The sequence below is a fragment of the Stegodyphus dumicola genome, chromosome 4 (genome assembly GCF_044657685.1).
Source record: "Stegodyphus dumicola isolate Sdum_Otavi_A_Nest chromosome 4, ASM4465768v1".
NCBI classification, from domain to species: domain Eukaryota; kingdom Metazoa; phylum Arthropoda; class Arachnida; order Araneae; family Eresidae; genus Stegodyphus; species Stegodyphus dumicola.
In genome coordinates, this window is record NC_140771.1 from 209,803,845 (window position 1) to 209,828,808 (window position 24,964).

A 24,964-nucleotide genomic window follows, 5' to 3' on the forward strand; every position below is an offset into this window, starting at 1 on the left:
AAATTGTAATCCAGAGATGACTTTTCTTACAGAACGGAATAAAATAATTTGGGATGTAATTGTAATAGTTTTCATGTATAATTTTCGAAATTTATTTTTATTTCAGAGAAATTTTTATCCAGAATGCAAATTTTAATTAAGTTGTATTGAATTTAGAGATTTCTTTGAAATAAAACAAATTACCAAAAATAGAGGCATCACTAGTTGCTGTTGTTGAGTCCATCATTCATTATACTTCCACCCCAGTTTTGAGGATGAGAACCCCAGGCAGTGGTTCAGGGGTCTTCTACCACCAAACCACATGAGAGGACTTTAGACTCACCGTATATTTAGAGTGCCACCATGCCGCAAAGACACTATACATTTATAAATATTCATGCTTTCTCTGGAATTCGAACTCGGTCCCTTCGGAACCGTAGCATACTCCCCTAACCACTATACCACCTGGCAAGAACATCGCCCTAGAAACCAAGAAATCAGTAATGATATCATTAACTGAAAACGCTAATGAAATCAATAACTGAAATTATTAATGAAATCGGTTATAAAACTAACGATTTGAACGTCGTCTCGTAGATAGAGGTTTCGCAGCCCAATACATTTTGCGTACAATATAGTATAATGACATTTTACTTTATAGAACACTTTTGATAATGAGTAGTCACTTGACATGATCACTTAATATTATGAGTAATGAGAAGCGTAAATTAAACAAAAAATAATACAGATTACTACACTTCGATTTCATTGATTTCATATCGTTTGGCCTGTTACTGTTAAGCAAAGTTTGATAAGACAGGATTTTGCTTCAAGTAGAAACGAAAGTAAACATTTCAGAAACTAGGGATGATTAGATTCCAACAGGGGCAAAAGATGTAAGTGAAATCTCTCACCACTAGATTAAAGAAGTGTTCTCTTGCTCAACAAATCCCGCTGTTACCCCGCTGGAAACCAACCCCGCAGTGAGGCTGAGAGGGGGATGGCAAAGGGCAATAGAAAATAGATCCAAACTTCATTAAAACCTTCACAGAAATACCGAAACACCCTTGAATAATTAATGAGATGAATTTACGATTTATTCTTCTTGATGCAATGAGGCAACTGCTAACTAACTGATCCGCAGTACCGGGAGACCAGGTTTTATACAGTGATTAAACATTCATGCTTTTGCGCACACGGCACGTGGCTCTCTCGTGAATCCCTACTCACGCGAAGCCAGACGAACGGACAAGAGCGTACTGCCGTATAGGGAACAATTGCTGGATTTGGCGTAGCGCGGGAAGTTAGCCAGCTTAATCCCATAGAGAAGCAAGGATTTCGCAGAAAGGTTAGTTTGGCCGAAGTTATTAAAACTTCTGATTAGATTACTTCTCGTGGCATTTGGTGTTTGAATTTGTAACATCTACTTTCATAGTTTAATAATATTCCTCTTCTGCGGTTTAAAATTATTAGTTAGTGTATTGTTTTTATGTATATGATTTATTCTGGTTTCTTTCTTTTACATTATATGCGTTTTGTATATTCTGCTAATTGCTTCGGTTACAAAGTGGTAAATAGAATTTAACCAACATGTAGCTCATACTGGTGGGTTATTTATGAGCGAAAATGTACTCTTTTTGAATTCGAATTATTATAAAAATTTTTAATAGCATAAAATGTAGAGATATTACAAAACATTTCGCAAGTAACAATGAGAACTATAAAAACTCCTTCTGTTTTGTGGCAATAGCATATAAGCATTAGCATATTGGTAGAAGAGCTGAGAGAAAGTTTACAGCGAAAACACGTTAATAAGTTAGAAAAGCCGCCGCTGTGTTGACAAGGGGGTAAGACAATTGGGTACTTTGTATCTTGGGCATCCTGAAGAAGGCATAGGGTAAGGTTGCGTAAATCTTACCACCACTCAAGTACAGTGGAATCTCGTCAATTCGAAATCAAAGGTTCTCAGAAAAGAGTTCGAATTATCCGATGTTAAGAGAAAATGTAACTTTAAAAGTGTATCACTGAAGAATAAAAAATCCTAGTATGTATAACCCCAGAAAATATATTATACTATGTAATATAAAATTAAATACATACGTCAATAAAGACTTACCTTAATCATAAAATGAAGTAGAATATATGCAGTAGAAAATAAATTTTAATTAAAAATATGAATTCCATTTTGGAGAAAAACTGTAAAATGGATGTTTGTTTTTGTTTTTAGTTTGTTATTGAAGTAAAAATTTCAATTCATTTTCAGAAAAAGGTTCAATCTGAATAAAAGCTTTCAGAGTTTTTATAGAGTCCATTACGGCTTGATCATTAGGACTCTTAACAGTCTTTGCATTCTCTTCTGAATCCGATAAGGTCTCTTCGTTTTCGTCTTCTTGGATAGCTTTTATTATGTCATCGTCGCAGACTTCCAAGTCCCATTAATTAATACCGAAACATCCTTGACAGTAACATCAGAAAAAGTAATATATACTTTTAATTTTTTAAATTCAGGAAAAATGTATCAACATCATCACATTCTTCGACATGGTTGTTCTCTTGGGCGTGAATTTAGCAGGACGAAAGCAATCACGAATTGTGCTATCTTTAACAGCATTGCATGCAGCGTATAAATCATTTATAGCTGTCAGCAGTGTAGTGTCATAGTTGACCACAATCTAAAGAAAACATTATTTGTTGTAAGAGTCTTTTACGATAATTTGTGTTAAGATTCTGGTGATTCCTTGATCCATTGGTTGTAGCTTCGCAGTTGTATTTGGCGGCAAATACTCGACCTGTACGGAACTCAGTTCTGAAAGATTATTATTGCAAGTTGCGTTATCCACAAATAACACAATTTTACGCTTTTCCTTCGAAAACTACTTATCTATTCCTTTTAACCAGTTACTGAAGATGTGTCTTGTCATCCATGCACTTTCATTAGATACATAATCAGCTGACATTGTTCGAATTCCTTTATAATACAGTGGATTCTTGCATTTTACAGTCACTAGTAATTTAATAATTTCGCTGTCATCCGTATTAGCAGAAATTAAAGCTGTAATCTTCTGTTTACTGCTTTTTACCTCTTACGCAAGCATTCCCTTTAAAATGTTATGCCTTCTTTGCCAAGAGCTTATAAAAAATGCAGTTTCGTCCGTATTAAAGGTATCTAGAGAAAAGACCTGGCAGTTCCCTACCGAATTAGTCCATACATCTTCGTTTACATCCAAGTTTTAGCTAGCATCAAAGTTTTGCGGATTTGATTAGAAATATTGTGCCTTGATTTAAATCGAGAAAGTTATCCATCACTGCATTTAAAATCTTCAATACCCGTTCGACGTGCCAATTCATCAGCCTTCGTCTGCAACAAAAGTCCATTTATAGGAAAATTTTGAGATCTAACCTCTTGGAATCATAGCAGTAGTGCTTTTTATAGATCTTCTTAGGACGCATTTCTCATGCGTTCTCTTCCTCTAACAAATTTAGATTTTTTTCGTGAATTTAAAATTTATTCCTTGTTTTTCAAATAACTTGACAAGGTATTTTTTTAATTTCATCGTCAGCTGCTAACTTAGTTTTACATTCGAGTTCGAATTAACCGAGGTGATAAAAATTTAGTTCGAATTAAAGAGATATTTTAACATTAAATCCAATATGTTTTTAGGGGCCTTTGGATTAGTTCGAATTAACCAAAGGCTGGAATTAACCGAATTCGAATTAACGAGCGTCCACTATGATACCTTTTAAAACTTAGGAGTAATATCGCGCCACCTGCTTCTCTTCCGGCAATACAAGTTACCCCCTAGTCAACCATGTAGTTTCACATCGTGTTCATCTCCGTCTTCATGTAATGTTTCTAAGGAAGACCGACAAGAGAATATCATTCAATGTCTAAAAAGCAAAGGATGGTGTGCTGGACTTATGTGCTGGAACTGAGAAGAAAATGAAAACATATCTTCGTGATCATAGTTGTAATTAATTTCATATATATAAATTAATTGAGGAAACGAAAGTTTTATTATGATTGTCCAATTTTAATCGTAGTGCGACTTGAACTATAGGTGATACGACTTAAAACACTGGCTTTCTAAGTCGCATTAAGCTCGTGTTCATAAATATCAGTAATTTTCTCCTAAAGAGTAGACCATATGGAATTCTATTATAATACATATCAGTGACGACAACACAATATAAAGTACACCTCTAATTGTCCGAATCACTTTCAGAGTTTAAGAAAAAAATTAAGAGTGTCGTCGTATGCAACTTCTCATTGTCAAGCGAATGCACGACTTATCTGCCCGAAAACGGATGAAGACAGTCAAAGAGCTTACGACTGAGATGTTCAGCAAGCAATGACTTTCAGCACTTGTAAGTACTCTAAAGTATACTATAGAATATGTACGTAAAGGTGTTGCCTTTTCATTTTAATTAATTAAAACCACTTTTTCTTTAAAAGTAGTTTTTCTCTTTTCAACATACAGTACATACAGTAATTAATTAAAGTGTATATAGACCCTTTCTTCGGAGCAAATCCAGTTATCCGAATGGTGTCTGCTCCCAATTGATTCGGATAATTGGAGTTCTGCTGTATTTTATTGCCAAACATAATTTTTATTTTTTCATAGGTCTTACGATTTATGTCTACGTTTTCTTAGGGGGTACGACATTCGTAACCTCACCCTAAATATTTGTATGTAGCATAGGAGCATAATCATTGCAGCATAGGAGCACTTAAATACTGTCGAGTCAGAATTCCTCTGGAGAGAAGTTTGTGATAGGGAAGAGAGGTGAGAAACTCTCAGATCCTTCTCCCTGGATGCTAACCTTCAAAATTTGAATAAAGCTTTCCTTACTGGCAGGCGTATTCAATCATCTGATGTGGAGTACTCTCGGCAGCCTTCTGTGTGTCACAAAGTTTAACTGATCAATAGTTAAGTTATAATTTTCTACTAACGCTCAAGCAGCAAACCTTCATTCATTAAGGAAAAACAAATGTTCGAAATATCTTTTATGAAACAAATTTATAAGTTGAGCGAAAATGGAACTTTAGTTTTGCATAGATTTTGAATAAAATTCTACCGTTTTTGAGGGTTATCAGATATTGGTCCCTTTCCTCTAGTAGCCCCCCCCCCCAATTTATTTTTCCTTCTTTCTAAGCATTTATCTGTTAGCTCTCGAAATTCATATAATATTTTTTAAATAAGCCCTAACATTTATGCTTTTTAGGATGCTTTTCTATCTAATTTTTAACCTCGCATTGACGTGCTTCTGTTCCAAGTGGATTACAGTGTAAACGTTTGTGAATTAAATATTGTTAACGAATTAATTGCTTATTTTCTCAAACTGATTCAAGTTATTTTAGTTCAATTATTAAAACTTAAGGTATTTTAAATATGCCTGAATACTTATTATCACAGCATCGTAGCTAGCTGCTAGCTCGCCCAGCGGACGAGCGGTAAAGTCGCTGAACACTGGTAGTTCCAACCTGAGTTCAATTCTAGGCGAACGGCTGGCTGCATGGGCATTTTCATAGCTTACCTCGTTGTAAAGTGTATACGAGTCAGTTTTCCTTAGAACGTCCTCTACGAATGCAACCTTCTTCCTAGGAAAGTAGCCCTAGGCTTTACCATAATGGACTCAAACTAATGTTAAGTGCCATGAATGTTTATAAACTTTGCAGAAGGATTTTATATTAACACAGACAAATTTTTTATTGCTGATATTAATAAAAATGAGAAAGTAGAACAGAACTTCTAAGGATAAACAGAACAAATATTGCATCTTAAAAATCAGAATTACCTAGCTAAAGATAAGAAACTACAGAAATAAATAAACAAATAATTTAAGATTTTTAAAGGCAGTTATCACAATTAAAAAGCAACGTTTTTAAGTTATTAATTTTGAAACTACATTTATTACTGGATTAAATTTTGAAAAAGCGTATTTTTTATTATTTAAAAAAACATATTTCACACGAATGCACACTAATGTAATATTGCACTTTATCACACAACTAAATTATTTTCATAAAATTCATATTCTCAAATTCAAAAATATTTAAGATTTCATAAATTACTTTTCAGAGTATTGTAAGGGGTATTTATTATATACATATATGTGTTTTAAAAAGAGCCATGTATTAATATCTGTGTGTTGCTTCTCTTAGGTATAATCCTCATTTCTTAGAATCATCGAGCGTTAACCTCTTTCATAGTAATCTTATTAAATCATCTTTAAATGAATCCTTCTGTAACTGCTTGTGAATTCTGGGTAGTCTTTATCACAGATAACATATTTCCTGCTAAAATCAACAACTGTCCTTTGTTTGATTATGTATGAGAAAAAAAAATCTCTTTAAATCGTGGCAACCATTTTTAAGATTTTGATCGTTTCACTTGTATTTACATAAGCAATCTGGTACACGGCTATGGAAGAAGTCATGAACAAAATTTTCAGACAAGTTAATGAAGTTTTTATTAATTAAAAAGGTATATGTTCCCTTGAAATAAATGCTTATTAAAAAATAGTGAAATTCAAAATGGGATAAAATTGCTGAAGATTTGCTGAAGAAGGTTACTGATTCAGCTTCCAACGACTAAACTGGATTTTCCACCACCCCACACATATGCAATGCGAATATTTACTTTAGGAGTTCTCCACGAAGTAAACCCATTAGCGGCCGAGCAGTAAAGCCGCTGAACAGGGGTCGTTTGACCGGAGATCAAAGCCTGAAGAACAGGCTGGCTGCGGGGGAGTATTCGTAGTTTTCTCCATTTATATCGCAAATACGATCCGGTTTCCCTTAGAATATCTATCTCTTCCCTTGGGAAGATATCTTTGGAGTGCTTTTTCATAGTCAAAATAATCCAAATTCTCCATGAAAGATTCCTCTTAAATCGGATAATGGTCAAGTGCTTTGCATATATAAGTAACCTAACGTACACTACGAAAAAAAAAAAAAAATTTAAAAATCTGAAAGATTTCAGATTTTAAATTATGTCTAAAGGGGCGTTTTTTTAATGTTTTGTGTGTTACGTTTATTTATTAAATATCATGTTCTTTGCACGTAAACTATAAAATTCAGTTCAATAGCAATGTCGCAAAATAATTTTAAAATGAGCATATCTTTAAAATTTCCGATACACAGTTCCCCGCGCTGGAGATATAAAGGTTTTTTTCCCCCGCCGTAGAGTGTTGCCATTGCTGTCTTTTAAATCGTTGAGTTTGTTATTCAAATATTCGTTAAAGTTTTACAAAATGTGAATTAATAATAAAACAAATTTCAAATTTGGTCTTCTTTCAAATTTGTAGGAGGATTACGTCATTCAAAATTCGATGGCTCTACGTACCGTTGTTTTATCACAATGCGAGAAATATACATACATTTATGCAGATTTTTCATTATTTAATTTCTTCAAATATAATGCAGGACTCTAACATTTGGTGGCAACAGTTTGAAAAGTGAAACGGACATTTATAGTGAACCAACGCAAAATCGCAAAACGAAAACAATAGTCCTTCAGACCAAGCCCCTTTGGACTAAAAAAAAAAAAAAATCTGATGATGTACACCATATGACTTCCTTGCACGGAATATTAAATTATACCCTTTTTTTTTTTTTTTTCATTTTATATAAACGTGTTGGATTGAAGTAAATGACTTCGTCGATAGGCATAAACCACAATAGAATAAATGCACTCTTTAAAATTCACTATATTTGTTTACCACAGCGACAGTCTGGCGCTAGCTTCACTTAATAGTGTTACATTTTGTTCATATTATAAATCAGAGTGCATATAAATTTATATCATTTGAAGAATTATCTAATCGTTGCCACACGTTCTATTCAAATACTACAGTAAATCTAAAACGATTTACAAAAGAAGTTAAGCAAACAAAACAAAAAGGAACAGCTTTTTACAGACGATTCGGTATTTCTCATTCAATTAATTCAGTTCTCACTTCGCGAGAAGGCAAAAATACATAAAACTCAAAATACTTATATTAAAAATTACGATGTAAATCTTAAACACATATTTCCTCCAATAAATTTCAGAATGGCTTAAACATGATTTTAATTCGAAGTAATAAAAGAAGCGTTATCTTTGTTTTTGCGAAGCTTAGTTTCTCTAGATTGGCAACAAATCCGCTGTTTTGCCAAGTTTGAAATGTAAACAAACATGTCCGCCATCGCAAAATTCATTAGGCTTAGCTGCACTTAAACAACTTTTAAACTGTTGATAACTCCACACATATTGCATGCAGGATTTAGTAAAGGCATAAAAACCTTAACCGGAAGTTAAGAGCAGCATAATTCAATCATTTTTAAAGCAAAAAATGCACAACTTACAAACATATAAGAGTAAAAAAACTGAGATCACTGAGCCGGTTAACAGAGTGGATATACACATACATATATTTATATACGTTTGGGCCTGCCGATTGCAACCAAAATACGAGGTGCACATTTACATGTTGTATATAAAAAATTTCAACGTTCTGAGGCTACTCGTTTTTTAGTTATGCGAGATACCTTCGTACAGACGCCACGAAAAATTCTCTTCAGAATTCATTTTAAATCAGTTTTATAATAAGAGTCTTTTATTCTGTCCTTACGTACAGATGTCACGCAAAACATCCTTAAATTGGATTCGATATCGGTCAAAATGGATATTTTCGTTGAAATATGATGCCTGAAAATTTTCGCGATTACAATACTTCCTTTTTGCTACGTACAAGGAAGTAAAAAGGAAAGTTATATATCTCCCGTTTTACTGCCGGGCCGATTGATGAAATTCAAATTGCGTTTATCATGACTCGGAAGCACGATTTTGCATATGTATTACATTTATATATATAGCGTTGTTCTAATATAGGTTTTCTGACACAAAATCGGACATTTTCTGAAATAACATACCAATTGTTTTCCATATTTCCATTCTACGACTCAAATTACGCATAACTACCAAGTTTGTAGAAATCGCACGCGCAGTTTTTAAAAAATTAAAATTAACTCTCAAAATTTTAGCTTCTCAATGTTTAATTGAGTTCAGTATATATTTATTAATCTCTCTCTTTTTATTAAACTTATTTGCGGTATATATTTATTAATCTCTCTCTTTTTATTAAACTTATTTCATTCTTCCTTTCACATTTCGAAATTCAGGTTCATTCCAAATAAAATTCAGTTTATTAGCAACTTCATTTTTGCCTGCTGATGTGTACTTAAGCATGATGCAAACTTGCAAATTATTGAATAAAGTAAAACTCAAAGAACGCACCAAATGAGAAATTTGTATTTGATGTTAATTTCAGCTCCCACCAAATATTGAATGTATACTTATAGATATTAGACCTGTAACAGCAAACTAAATCAAATTAAAATTCACTTCTAATAAAAAGATAGATGTATATACAAAATTATAACATTATAACATATAAATACAAAATTTGAATTGCGTATCACATCATTCCATCTATGTTTCTATTATAAAGTTTTGAATACACTTTCGGAATGTAAAGAAAATTTCAAAATTACAATATATTTTTGAAATATTTTCGAAGTTTACCTAAACCTCAGTTAAAATTTAGCGATCGCCTAAATTTTAAATTAGTCACAATTGTCAGCATAGTTCTCAGCTTTCCCTACAATTCTCTGAATCAATCGGAAAGCAGCTAAACAGAGTTGGACCACAAAATATATATTGACGAAAAAAATATTAATGAAATTTATGTACAGTTTCAATTTCTTATAATACACGCTGAAACTGTTTTATATTTTTGATGCAAATTAAAGTGTTATTTTTAAAATAGCGTGTCCAGAAACATAGTTAACTGAATTTTAGATTCAGTATCTTAGACCTTGGAGAAAATTAAATTGATTTGCACAAAAGTATGGCAGTTGCTTAGATGGTATAATTAATTATTGTGGTGTAATTACTTTGTTTGCGTACAATTAATATGAAGCATCACAGCCTAAATTGAAATAATGTCGCAGTAATATGTTAGGAGACGATCAATATTATTACGTGCGTACGAGTTCGTAATGGATTGAATGCACACAGAACCGTTGATAACTTGATACAATATATTTTCCCAAAAGAAACTGCTTATAGTTCTGGACCTTTTCACATAACACTTCTCAGTGTCACACAGCGCAATTGGTAGTTCCACTTAAAACTACTGAAAACGTTAAACACAACGCAAATGCAAAGTAAATCTAAAAACCGAAGCTCACACTGTGATATCTCAATACTCCGTAGTCGACGCTGAACCAAACAATTACAACTGGGAAAATGAAACTCTCTCCAGTCTTAGATTCCCCTTCTAGTACCTTCCACTTCTCGAAATTATTGGAAGGCATATGAGGGCCGCCGAATATGGTTACAGTTACTTAAAGCGATCAATTACATTTATTCAATCACAATACTAATTACAGTTATATAAGAAGCGGGCCCAAGTATTAGCAAATGATCGCCATGTTTGGCGACTTTTCGTGATTTCTCGCCAATTACCGAGATAGCCATTTATCTTAATGTTAAATAGACTTGCCCCTGTAATCTTATTTTTACACCAGATTTCGTCTCTTTCAAGCATTTCATGTTACATTATGTAAACAAATTGTGCAATTTCACTAAAATTGTTTACATATACACAAAATTCGTAACAATATGTTAAAAACACTCATATTAAATAGCTATAACACCATGTAACCATACTTAAAGTGATTAAAAATAATTTTAAATTATATTATAACACAGAAACGCATCTCAGTAATAGTTTTATAATGAATTACGAGTAAATTTGTTGTTAATAATCCAATAATTTCAAAATTATGCAAACTATCAGATTTATAACTGTCTTCACATCTATTGCTTAACTTTTGCATAAATGATAATCCGTTCTTTCTCGATTAATAGGAAATTTATTTGCTAAAAGCTCGTTGTATTGAACTGTTTGAAACCAGTATACTATATGATAATAATCTTAATAGTTGTTATATTATGTTCGTTGCTTGGCGGTGACAATTTTTATATTATTTTCGTTCTTTGACATGCATCATGAGCATAGTTCTGTGATTTTTACAGCGAAAATTATTTCTCATACAATGTTATATATATAATTGGCTGCGGAAGAAATTAAATAACTAATGTCGATCACATCCAATATGGCTATCTCAAGCTTTTTTCAAATGTTAAATCATATGGCAGCAATTTATTCACCAGTTTTATTGAAAATACTACTTGCCCTAATTTTTGTACCCACCTATAACATACATATAGTTATTGCTTATTAAAGAATGAGAAATGAGGTTGTGATAGTCAACAGGCATAATAGTTTATAATCTGCTAGCATGGTGTTTTTTCTAAAACAGTTATTTGTACAAACTGCATTAATGAAATTGAGTAATTCTCAATTTATTAAATATTTCCTAAGAACTGAAACCCGCAATTTCTATTGAGTAAAGAAAAATTACTGTGTCAGGATTTTTAGTTCCTTATGGTGAATGTTTCACATATATCATGCTATGGCTAAAATTATTTATATGTGATTTAGACTTTGATTCATAAAGATAATAACAGTCCTTGAGGCTGACAGAATACTTCTTTTATTTCTTGACAAAGCAGTGCCTTTATTATAGATAAACATTTTTGATGAAGTTTCAGATAAACTGGAGCAAAGCGCATCTGTTCCTTAATGAATTTTGAGGCCGGTAGAACACGTCTTTTATTTCTTACTACAATACTACACAACGCTGTAGACAAACACCCTTGATGAAAACTCGCACACACACACAAAACATTCTTTATCTTTAAAAACAAATATAAGTTAAAGAAACGTAATCTAAAAAAAAATCTGAAAGCTTTCAGATTGTATATTACGTCCAAAGGAGCGTTTTTTTCCCATTTACGCACACACATACACGTTTTGAGGAAGCACTGGTCTAAAAATATTTCAAAGCAGCATGTCTTAAGAATATTCGATAGACAGTCTCCTGCGCTGCATACAATTTTTTTTTTTTTTTTTTTTTTTTTTTTTACTACATTGCCATTTCTCGCTTTAGTCACCGAGTTTGTTAATCAAAAATTCGTTAAAATTTTACAAAATATGAAATAAACATTAAAACAAATTCCAAATTCAGGCTTCCACGTGCCCATATTCGGGTGGAGGGCTACGTCATTTAAAATTTCATAGCTCTAGGTACCGCTGTTTTTTAATTGTGCGAGAAAAACTAATATGTTTAATATGTCCATGCAGATTCTTCATTATTTAATTTCTTTAAATATAATACAGAGCCATAATATTTAGTGTCCAGAATTTAAAACGTGATTCACCGTTTGAAGCGAAACGCCAGAAAATACGGTTCTGAGACTAATAGTCCTTCTAGGCTGCTGCCCATTTGGTAGAAAGAAACTGGTTAATGAACTGGTCGTGTTTAATGAATTTTCACATTTAAGACTTAGTTCTCCCAACAGGTAAAAAAAAAAAAAAAAAAGCAGCGGAATGCAAGCTTCTAGGCCCCAGAAAAAGAAAAAAAAAAACAAAAACAATGTAGTTTCCAAATGTAGATTTAAAAAAATTATAATCCTACTTTTTTTCTTATTCACTAATGCTACATTTAGAGAGATTTATTATAGGCGGTTACTGTTTTTAGGATTGAAAAGAAAATTAACCAAATTAAAAAGGAAAGTTAAGGAGCTGTTGTAAATTAAAGTTATTATTTTATCTTATCCACTTTTTATCTTATATATATATAATTAAAAACCATTTCTTAATAAAACATAATATAATCATGCCTAGTATTTTCGCGCATTAAGCTGTTGAAAAATTATCTGTAAAGACATAAAGTAAAAAATTCAGCCCCAATTTCACGAAGACCGAAAGTTAAAATTCATAAGTAATAAATTTCATAAAATCCTATAAAATGTAAAAAAGAATTTAATAAATGTTAAAATTTTATACCTCAAGCAAATAATACCCTAATTAAAAAATAAATTAAATTTAAAGAATAAAGAATATAAAAGAAGAATTCAATCATCTTCAGCGCCACTTCGTCAGGAGGAGGTGGTGTGGTGTATTTAATTATGGCAGAGCACACTAGGGCTATCTGCCTAAGGGGAGGGATGCCTTCGTGGAGGATTTTATAAGGGAAACTGGCTCGTATATACACGTTACACGTGGGAAAAACCACGAAAACATCGTCAGGAGGAGGAAAATTGAAATGAACTGAAGTCTCTCTTTCATAAAAAAATCCTTGCTTTTCTGTGTCCAGAATTAACCGATGAACTATTCCACTGTATTTTAATTATAATAGTTCACCCTAAAATTCTGGTCCCTCCCCAAAGCAAGGAAAAAAAATTAAATTCAAATATATATTTTAAAACATAACAAAGTTGTATTAACATAACAAGGGTGGTAAGCTACTTAAGCTACTGCACAGAAAGCTAACATCAGAATACATAAATTAGGAAATTAAGCTTGAAATTTCATTCCTCTTAACTACTTTCAAATTATATATATGTGTGTATGTGTGTGCAGTTTACATATGCAGGGGAAAAAAACGAAAAATGTTTACTCTTCGTTACATCAACCCAACTTCATTACTTTCTGTCTCTCTCTGTTTTTTTTTTTTTTTTTTCAAAAAAATGAAACACTAAATTACATTTGGCAGCATTTTTCGCCCTGTCTGTTTCAAGTAGCTAACCAAATACATAATGACAGAGAGTAATATTTCAAAGCGGAAGGTAATAACGACGAGGCATGCGTTTTTCAATAGGATTTTAGGCTATATATCAAATTTGAAAATGACATTACTTAAAAGTCATGAGCTCAAGAATACAAAAAGCAAGCATTACTTAACTTTAAACAAAAATAAAGCATGAATAAATAAATACAGAGAATTTATTTTAAACAGGAGGTTGGACTTTCGCTACTACTTGCGCAAATTGATTTTGAGGCTTGGTAAATAGATGTTCCGTCACCTTACTCTTAAATACATTCTCTTCTTTTTTTGAGAATGTCTTCTTCGCGTTACAAATTTATCACCGTCTTGCATGCAAAATGAACGTTGATTTATGGCATGCATTTTTTAAATTACTGAGCTAATTGATTTCATGCATTAGGCTTTTTTTTTTTCTTAGAACTTGATCTTTATGCGATTTCTTAAGGTATTTTAAAAATGGTTGCATGATTTATTTTTTTAGTTTTAATTCATATTAATTCTGAATGCTATTTATTTTATTAGTTTTAATTCATATTAATTCTGAATGCTATTTATTTTATTAGTTTTAATTCATATTAATTCTGAATGCTATTTATTTTATTAGTTTTAATTCATATTAATTCTGAATGTTATTTATTTTTTAAATTTTGTTATTAGAAATTTTAATAGTTTCTAGTTACGAATTTAAAAACAACAGTCTAACACCCGAGAAATTTGTCTGGTATTTCATAAAATTTACTTTTATGTTTCAAAAATCACCAGTATTTAAAAATTTAACAATTTAGCCTCCAATGAATAATAAGAAAATTATTATCCTAGTGTCAGAATAAAAATGTCAAAGAATTAAATTCTGTTATAAAACAGTTGGCAAAATATGTTTCAAAATTCAAAACTTAAGTTTTTTCGCACTTCAAAACATTAAATTACGGGTGATCCTCATAGCATCTATAAAATATGGACTTAACTATATACTACAGATGTCACAATCTTACAACGCATCTGAGAAACTGGATTAAAAAATTAAATTTTTAATTTTTATTTCTTCTTGTAGAGTTTTTTTTTAATAATTCTTGTCATACTTATTTTGGTTTTGATTTTGTATCACTTGCAGTTTTATATAACATGATCACTAAATTTAAATCAAATCAAAACTGGATGCATTGAATTTGTAAAGCTTTGTACTACAAAATTTAAACCTTTATCCATAATCTGCATCTATAGAGTCATTAGGTTCTTTTGAAAGCAAGATAGATGAAAAATGTGCAAAGCCCTTGCCTGGACTCGAACCACAGATTTCTCGAATTCGCGTCCATCGAGCTGACCACTACACCACGAAGGCATGCTAAGAAGGCGGGAGAAATACCTTATACATTTACATAAGAGAATGCATGAGGTCCTCAAGGTACAAAGATATACAGGGTGATCAAAAAGTCACGCATATCAATCTTTCAGAAATTGTGGACTTTCTAAAATGTATAATAATGTCAGATTGTTTCAATGAATAACACCTCTGTACTTTTACAAATAATGTACCTCTTGACATTTCAGTCACAATTTAGATTACTTACTTTACAAACCGTTTGTTTGGGACAATATAGAGATGCCTTTTTCCAATCAGAATGAATTTTAATGATTTTCATGATTGATCCACAAAACTGACAGCCTCCAGATTCTACCTTCAGTATTCTCTGAAGTTGAAGTGGTCTTCAACACTAACGATTTTTATGTCTTAGGAATGATTTACATAGAACAACACATCAATCTTAGAAATTTTATCGATATAATCTTGAAGTCCTTACTTCTAGGAATAACAAAGGGCAGAGATGCGTATGTAACATTATACCTGATAATTTTAGTATTCTTTTTCAATAAATTCAGGAGCGGTTCAAATTCAGGAGTAGTCAGGAGCGGTTCAGTTTTCAGTCGATGCTGTAAATTATACCTCGCATATGATCTACTTGTGTAATCTGTCTGAAATTCTTATTGAGCATGTTCCGGGGCAGTTGAAAAGAATTTTGTTTACTTTGAAAATTCGGTTTCGACACTCCAGTCTCCACCGGCAAAAAAGATTTTGTGCTTATAGATTTACCATTGAGAAAATAGATTCCAAAATTTTCTCTTATAAACTGTTGAAGCTTTTCATATCAACTGGCTTTGATATTCGCAAAATCGCTAAAACGAATGATACGAATTTGAAGATAATTAGGATACTTTCCTTCATTTTGCCAAGTTCATGAAATTTAGAAATCCGTCATCTTCAACATAGCTGGACTTAATTACAAGCCGTAAATTGTGATGGGCCTTAAGTGTCACAAATTAAAACCCAGTAAAACAATAATGTAAACTAATACGCAAAGAAAAATACCTATGTAAATTAAAAATAGTACACCGTATGGAAGAACTACAACAAAGCAAAATTCCATAAAACGTACGTATCCCAATTTGCAGCAAGAAAAGAAACCTTCTACTTATTTATAATGGTATATAGTCTACGCGCATTTATAAGAATATGAAATATTAATTAAAATCGCATAATATGGAAGAATGAATTTCTTTTCCGGTAAAATGTTAGGTAAATGTATTGTGCTAAGTTTAATATTAACATACTTAAGTTTTCCAACAACGAAAAATTAAAGCAGTTAGGCAGTTTAAAAATATTATTAAACCACATGCAAATATTTTAAAAGAACTGTGAAACCAAATGTAAATATCATAAGAATATTCAACTGAAAATAAATTTTAAAATTTATATGCATTGATTTAAACACTTTTTATATACCTTGAAAAATAACTATAATATGATTCGCTTGTATTGACCACGGAAGATGTAGTTATTTATTTGGAATTACGTCTGATATTCAAAATGATTAATAATTATTCCTGTGCGGAAAGAATGCTTTTAGCGCACACTTTAATTTCAAGCATTTCAAAAAGTGTTTTATAGCTTTAAATTACCAAATACGCGATGATATTAAAATTTATTTATTTATTAATTACCAAATACGCGTTTAGAATTTTAATTGTTTGAATTTCATTAATGTATATATGTGTACCCGCGAACGGGCTGGCTACATGGGCGTTCTCGTTTTTTTCCCCCGTGTGTCCCTTAGAAAGTCTTCCACGAAGGCATCCCTCCCGTCTGTGTAGTGCCTAAAGGCGGAACACGCAAATAATAATAATACTGTCTGCATGCACATAAACTGATATTCACTCTTCAATCCCAATTTTTTAAGAATTCACCTCAAACTGCACACTTTATATGAAATTAATTGCACATTTTTTTCGAAGTAGATTAGTTTTCTGGAATATTATATTAAGAATTTTAAATTAAAATGTTTCCTTTTTTATCCCATGTAGTAGATACCATGCATTGCTTTGTAACACATAAAAGTCTCTTTTAAACTCTTTTAGCTCGCTTATCTTCATATTTTCTCTCTTAAACTCGTTTAAGTTTACCCTAGGGAAGTAACATGAACAACAATGCGCTTCAAGGCATTTCTGATTTCCCTACAAAAATAAAATCTGAATCATTTTTCCCCAGAGCCGGTTTTTCAGCTGTTCAAGAAAGAATTTTAAGCAGTGAACAAATCTTAGTAAATTAAATTGTGTTCTGTAATTTTTCTGTTTCGGAGAGGAGCAATATATATCAAACTGGAAATAAGATAATATAAAATAGATGGGTTCTTTTTAAAGCTGTAAAATTTAAAAAGAATTTATTATTTTTTACTTAGAGGAGTCAGTTTTGCATACTTGGCAATAGCATGTGGCTATTTTATGTTTATCAAACGGTGATGGTTAAAAGTCTTGAACTCAATGCATTGCACTTAAAATATAATGAACTCCAGTTATCTTTTGGAAATAAAGAAAAATTGTGTACCAAATAAAATGTAAATAACAAAAGTTTGAAATATTTCAAATTTTAACGGTCGCTCAAAAGGGTTTGTTAAGGTGCGTTACGTTCTGGTTGAGCTCGCAGTCTACCAGTCTACTGCAGCTCTGATTTCTACCAATCCTTTTTACTTTCTTGTACGAAGTAAAAAGGACGTATTGTAATCGCGAAAAATTTCAGGTATCGTATTTCAACGAAAATCTGCATTTTGACCGCTATCGAATGCAATTTAACGATGTCTTTGCGTGACATCTGTACATAAGAACTCTTTTCCCCTAAAAAAATTATGCAACTGGATTTAAAATGAATTCTGAAGAGAATTTTTCGTGACGTCTGTGCGTACGTACGTATCTAGCATAATTCAAAAACGAGTAGCCTCAGAACGTTGAAATTTTGTATAAGAACTGCTATAACAGGTAGATGTGCACCTCGTATTTTGGTTGCAATCGGCCGCACCAAACGTGCATAAATATATGTACATACATATATATATATATATATCCACTCTATTACTCGGCTCAGTGGTCTCAGTTTCTTTATTCTTATAAGTTTGTAAATGTTGCATTTTTTGCTTAAACAATGGTTGAATTATGTTGTTCTTATCGTCCGGTTAAGGGGGCTCATACACCTTAAATCCCTTATCATCTTCGAATATGTGACTGTTGCAAGAATTGGGATATTTTATTTATTTTAAAAGCAATTACTTCCAACCTTTTACAGCTGACTACATAATATAGCTGCTTTGGGAACTAGTAACCAGAAAGTTTGTATTGCCACAAATATTTTTGTAATTTAATCCGCTTTGTGACAAATTTTTTCATGTTTCCACCTTGCGCACATGCTATTTAAAAAATGGCTAACGGTATATACTTGAAATTGGATAGAATTTTTTATATGGGCACTATTTTCTAACTGAACCAAAAATCTGATGGATATTTTAATATTAAAAAATTTTATGCAGGAAAACACTACAGATTTTTTTAATAAAATACATTTTATAAACTCAACTCCAAATAAAATAAAAATTTAACGTGAAATTCTTAGAATTTTTGATTCACAGTAGTTTCCAAATGCTATAAAAGCTATATATTAAATATGGAATTAAATTATGCAACAGAATGTTTTAAACTGAGTGCACAAGGTGGAAACATAAGGAAATTTTTTTCACAAAGCGGATTAAATTATAAAAATATATGTGGCAACACAAAATTTCTGATTATTATTTCAAAAAACAGCTATGTTATATAGTTACTTGTAAAAAGTCGAAAGTAATTGCTTTTAAAATAAATGAGTTATCCCAATTCTTGCAACAGTCAGGTATTCGAAAATTTTATGGGTTGTAAGGTGTACGAGTCCCCTTAAGGTTTTTATGCCTTTAGTAAATCTACATGCAATATTTGTAGAATTACCAAGAATTTAAAAGTTGTTTAAGTGCCGCTAAGCCTAATTATTTTTGCCATTCCGGCCATGTTTTTTTTTTTTTTTTTTTTTTTTTTTTTTTTTTTTTTTTTAAACTTACCAGAATAGCGGATTTGTTGTCAATCTAGATAAAGTAAGGTTCACAACAACAAAGATAACTCCTTCTTTTATTATTGTGAATTAAATCATGCTTAATCCATTCTGAAATTCATTCGTTGAAATTTTGTATACAGGACTGCTATAACATGTACATGTGCACCTCGTATTTTGGTTGCAATCGGCCGCACCAAACGTATATAAATACTATATTTATATATACATCCACTCTGTTACTCAGCACAGTGATCTCAGTTTCTTTACTCTTATATGTTTGTAAATTGTACGTTTTTTGCTTTAAAAATGATTCAATTATGTTGTTCTTATCTTCCGGTTAAGGTTTTTATGCCTTTCATAATTCTGGAAGCACTATTTGTACAATTATCAACAATTTAAAAGCTGTTTAAGTGCGGTTAAGTTTTAAATAACATGGTGGACATATTTGTTTACATTTGAAACAGCAGAATTGTAGATTTGTTGCCAATCTGGAGAGACTAAGGTTCGCAATAGCAAAAATAACGCCTTCATTTATTATTGCAAATTAAATCATGCTTAATCCTTTCTGGAATTTTTTCGAAAAAATAAGTGTTTAAGATTTACTTCGTAATTTTTAATACAGATATTTTGAGTTTTTATGTATTTCTGCCTTGTCGCGAAGTGAGAACTGAATTAATTGAATGAGAAATACTAAATTGTCTGTGAAAAACTGTTTCTTTTCGGTTTTGTTTGCTTAATTTCTTTCATACATCGTTCTAGCTTTATTATAGTATTTGAATAGAACATGTGGCAACGATAAGATAATTCTTCAAATGATATAAATTTTGTGCATTCAGAGTGTCGTTATGGTAAACAAATATAATGAATTTTAAAGAGTGCATTTATTCTATTGTGGTTTATGCGCTGTCGACGAAGTAGATTTTATTCAATCCAATCAATTTAAATGAAATTCAGAAAAAAAATGCGTATAATTTAATATTTCGTACAAGGAAGTTATGTGGTGTACACATCAGATTTTTTTCCTTGTTTGCTTAATTTCTTTTATACATCGTTTTGATTTATTATAGTATTTGAATAGAACATGTGGCAACGATTAGATATATTTAGTCTATTGCCGTTTATGCGTAATCGACGAAGTAGGTTTTAATTCAATGCAATAAGTTTAAATGAAATGCAAGAAAAAATGCGGATAATTTAATATTCTGTACAAGGAAGTCATGTGGTGTACACGTCAGATTTTTGCTTTTTACCTTTATTATTAAGTGTAGTTTTTTTCGCACTTAGGCCATATGCAGTTCGACAACAAAATCACAAAAATTTTAAAAGCAACATAGCGGCATATGTTTAGAATTCCCGATGCAGTGTCAAGTGCTGGCATACATTTTCCTATTTTTTTTAGTCTTTTCTTAATTCATCATATCAATGTTTAGTTTCCTTAGTAACAAGGCTTACAAAACTCTTTTTTATTATTAACGTTTTGATTTATCAAATATCACGTTTCTCCCACTTATGCACCATAATATATAATTTAATACCAAAATCATAAAGTGTTTAATAACAGCATGCCTTTATTATTTCTTATAGGCAGTCACTGAATTAATCCTATTGAATGGGAGAAGAACCAAAACAGCTTAAAAGGTGATAATTAAAAATTAATATATATACTATATATATATTTTCTTATTATAAATTATTATGAATTATATATATATATATATATATATGTATATGCATGTATATGTAATGGGATGATTTGATAAAGCTGTTAAAGATGAGATGTGTATCTGCGTTGTGATTACTCGGAAAGAATTTAATGGGTAGATAGAAGGATGCCACTCACAGAGAGACTTGGCCGAATTCACCATAATTTTATTTCTGTACAAAACATATCCAAAGACGCAATTTTGATTCATGCATTATTCATTATTATGATATGCACTCTACAATTTTTGAAACCTTAGCTTATCTTAAAACTAAGAATGATATACACCAGCGAAATAGACAAAAAGAGGTATGTATCAGCAAAGCGCGGAATATATAGAAAAGGTTTCTCTAATCTGATTGGATGAGATACATCCGCATTGTAGCATGATTACATAAGAAATCATGAAACTGATTAATTTGGAAATACGCTGTCCAGAAAGTTGTTATAAACAAGTTCTACTTTTAGAACAGAAAGAGGAGTAGCCAAATTAAAATTAATTAGTAAATTAAAGTAATAGTACTTTTTTTCCATTTATATTTTATGCATTACATAAATATATATTTCAGCAAACGGTTTTCAGACCCTTTGGTGGTACTTTAAAATTTGAATCCTTTCAATCATTTCAGTTTTTTTCCATTTTATTTGTTTGTGTTATAAATTTGATAATTTATTTCAAAAAATCAGATGCAATTGTGTGAATATTTATAGATGCAACTGTGCGAATATACTGCAAAATTTAATGCAGTCTGTTGCACAGACGGCATTAGATGTTAAATGTGATAAATTCTTCTCATTAACAAGAATTAGTATTATTAAAGTTTAATTGTTATTACTAAAAGAATGATAATGAATACTATCCTCGTTAGAAAAAGTACATGATAAGTAACAAACTTATCATGTAAACATGTCATTTAAAGAAACTAATTAAATATTCTTCATAATTTACGTACCATAGTTATATAATAAATGAGTATAGGTATTCCATATTTCATCATTAATTCCACACCAAGAAACACAATTTCATGATCCCAGTCGAGCATACCTCGGTGACGATGTTTTCCCCGATACATAACTCATCAGCGTTAAAAGCCTTGAACCTGAAGGTAAAATGGTTCAATGTGCGCAATAAAATAGTCCCCAGGTGACCTCAGCGCTCGATCATTTGGGAAGCGAATTCCTCACGACGTACACCTAACTCATTAATGAAACATGAGCATGTGTTTCTTCGCCTCACACCTTTAACGATGAATGCCCCTTATTCCCTTCGTTCCTCATTAACAGTGTCAGGAATCTTTCGAAATTTTCGGGAAAGTTGGCTTATGAAGAATTCTTCCACTTGTTATGTAAGAGCCAATTACACGACTGAAATGTTTAAATCTTCTCAACAAAAGTTTCCGAATCAGCTTTTAAATATTCATAGAGTGAATAATGCATGATACACTTATATATTTACGTTATGAGTTCTCGAGCAACTGATCTATGGACATGTTATATGTATTCTTACCAAATCCAAAGAAGTACATTTTAACGACCATCCTTAGAACTTATTTTTCATATAATCAATTTGCGAGTTAAGCTGATAAGAGCTCAGATGTTACAGATTTTTGAGATTGCTTCGCATTAATAATAGAATGAGCCTAAATGAAATATTTGAGTTATTTAAGCCAGTTATTTAAGTGTCATTAATGAGCATATTAGAAAAGGCTGTAATCGATACCCTAAAGATTTCTTTTTAAAGTGTACTATTCAGATTGCGATATTTCGTTGCTAATTAGCGCAGCAAAGAAAGATTAAAAAATATTTCTGGGAAATTGAGTGAAAGAATTTTATTGCGCAAATTAATGATTACCAAATAAAAAGTGTCTTCTCCTCCATACACATCTCAATATTATTGCTACAACGCTTACAGTGAACTTGAGTGGGGGTAATTTCAGTGTTACAGTATTTTCGTATAAACTATTTATTAGCTTTGTAGAATTTAAAGCTATATCGATCGGTTTTGGGAGGTTAAGCTTTATATTTTTTCCAATCATATGGCAACAACAAATGCGAAACAAACTATAAAAGGAATTGAACTTCGGCTTCGCATCTAGCGTATATTCAGAAACTGTGGAAAGCCCATTTTATGTTACAAAAATAATTAGATTTAGACAAATTTAGTAATCATTGAATTTCCAGAAATAATAAGTAACAGACTAATTTAGGAGTCAAACAACAGAAACCGGCGTTATTTTCACAGGACTAGTTTCGATGGTTTTATCGAACCATCATTCTCAGTTGATGGTTCGGTAAAATTTTATGTCTTCTTTCCGTACACAAAATTCGTGTTCCTGGATGTTAAAATTTGACACTCTTTTACTTTGATATATATGGACCATAATTTAGTTTTGAAAAATCTAACCAAATTAATTTTTTTATATAATTTTAAGCATAGTTAATATTAAGTAATATGTTGCAAGTGCTTGGCTATCTAGTTAAGAAATTAAGAAATGCTATAAGGTAAAAAAAGTAAGTGATTATGATTATTAGTGAGTGATTATGGTCAATCATTTTTATGATTGTTCATCATGACAAAAACCCGATTTTTTTTCTTTAAATGTATCTGCATTTTTTAAAAAATTGATAATCCTATACATTTGATATATATTAAATATCTATCAAGATCTCATCATTAAATATCGGAAAATTTTAAGAAATTAAACTTTAATTTGTAGAAACATTAAGTTTTTTTTTTTTTTTTGAAGCAGAAATCGGGAAAAATGAGCTAAGCCTTCGCCGGTACTCGAACCAGGGACCTTTCGAATACGTGCCGAGTGTGTTGGCCATTACACCACGAGGGCATGCTAAGAAGTCTCCAAGAAATACCTTATAAATTATATCTTTTAAATATTCATAACATAGATTTATAAGAAATCTAAATTTATTTTCTTCCTTTAGATACATTAAAACACTTCTATAATTTTCTTTTTTGTTTCTTTAACCAAAATGGTAATTTTAAAACATTTTGTCGTGTCTGTCAAAAGTGCAATTAAATTAGAATATTTTACCATGGTCATCACAGTCACAGCTCTTCAGTAACATAAACGATGGCTTTTCAGTATCCTAGAGATCTGAAATGAAATGATGTAAAAACATGTGAAATCGATGCCATAAAAAATTATTCGTCATAAATGCGTATCATACGTAAATTAAATATTTCAAAGAGAAGAATCAAATCAAATTTCCAAGAATACGATATCTAAAAAAATGAAAAAAAAATTAACTACTTTTCTACACAACATTTTATATCTCATCGCGAAAATGTTTCTAGCCACGGTTTTATTCCATAGATAATTTTTAGTCAGTTTTGTCTAATAGCCGTAACTCAAAATTTGTCCATTATTTTTTAAAACTGCACTTAGTCTTTCATTGCTCTTCCTTTTCCTTTAAAATAAAAGAAGAACTGGCATTAATCCAACAGAATAAAAAATTTTTAGTAGCGCATGAAATTAAACTGCTTTACATTTAAACGTTTCTCTATTTTATTGATTAAGTGTTCCTGTCTCCTTAAAGCGGATATTTTTACTACAAAGTCACGATTCATTACATGAGTGGATTTCTTTCTTTTTACTTTTTTTAACTCCGCTTATAAGCCGAAGAATTAAGAAAACAAGTTATTTTAGGGTGAGAACCAATAACAAAGAATACGAATTTTTAAAAGGAGAATAAGAAGTTTACAGAGATTAATTATACGGCTTAACCGTTCCTAAAATGAAAATAATTAATTCGTTAATATCGAAGAACTCACGAATATGAGTTATTCATGGGTATTATCGAAGCACATGTTCTCGTAAAGAATTTAATATGTCTGCGACGAAGAGATTATCTCATGCAGTGTTTTATATTTTGTACAAGAAAAGCCAAAACTGAGACGTTCAGAAATAATGAAGGCAGATTAAAAGGGAGTTAATAAAGAAACGAGCTAAATAAGTTTTATAATATAAATGCCATTATATTGATATGGTTTTAGGACGAAAGCTACTTACTGTGAATTCGAACACTGAGTAAAGCTCAGTGGCTTACTCAGTGAATGTAGTATCTTATGGAAGTTGGGGTTGCATAAAATCTGCCTTACCTCAAATCCTCCTGAGAAGTGCTTACAAAGGCAAAAGTCTTAAAT

At 31.2% G+C, this 24,964-nt stretch overlaps 1 protein-coding gene across 3 annotated transcripts in view; it reads left to right on the top strand.

Moving 5' to 3' along the window:
- LOC118182699 (cadherin-like and PC-esterase domain-containing protein 1) overlaps positions 1-24,964 on the top strand; it is a 522,776-nt gene that overhangs the window by 96,321 nt on the left and 401,491 nt on the right. The window contains exons 1-3 of one of the 3 annotated variants that reach the window (XM_085815938.1): positions 1,191-1,327; positions 4,203-4,344; positions 20,685-20,738. The exons of 1 other annotated variant lie outside the window; for it this stretch is intronic. The gene's annotated coding sequence lies outside the window, so the exon portion shown is untranslated. Of the gene's footprint in view, positions 1-1,190; positions 1,328-4,202; positions 4,345-20,684; positions 20,739-24,964 lie in introns of those variants that run through there. One more of the 3 variants, XM_085815939.1, reaches the window with a different exon arrangement.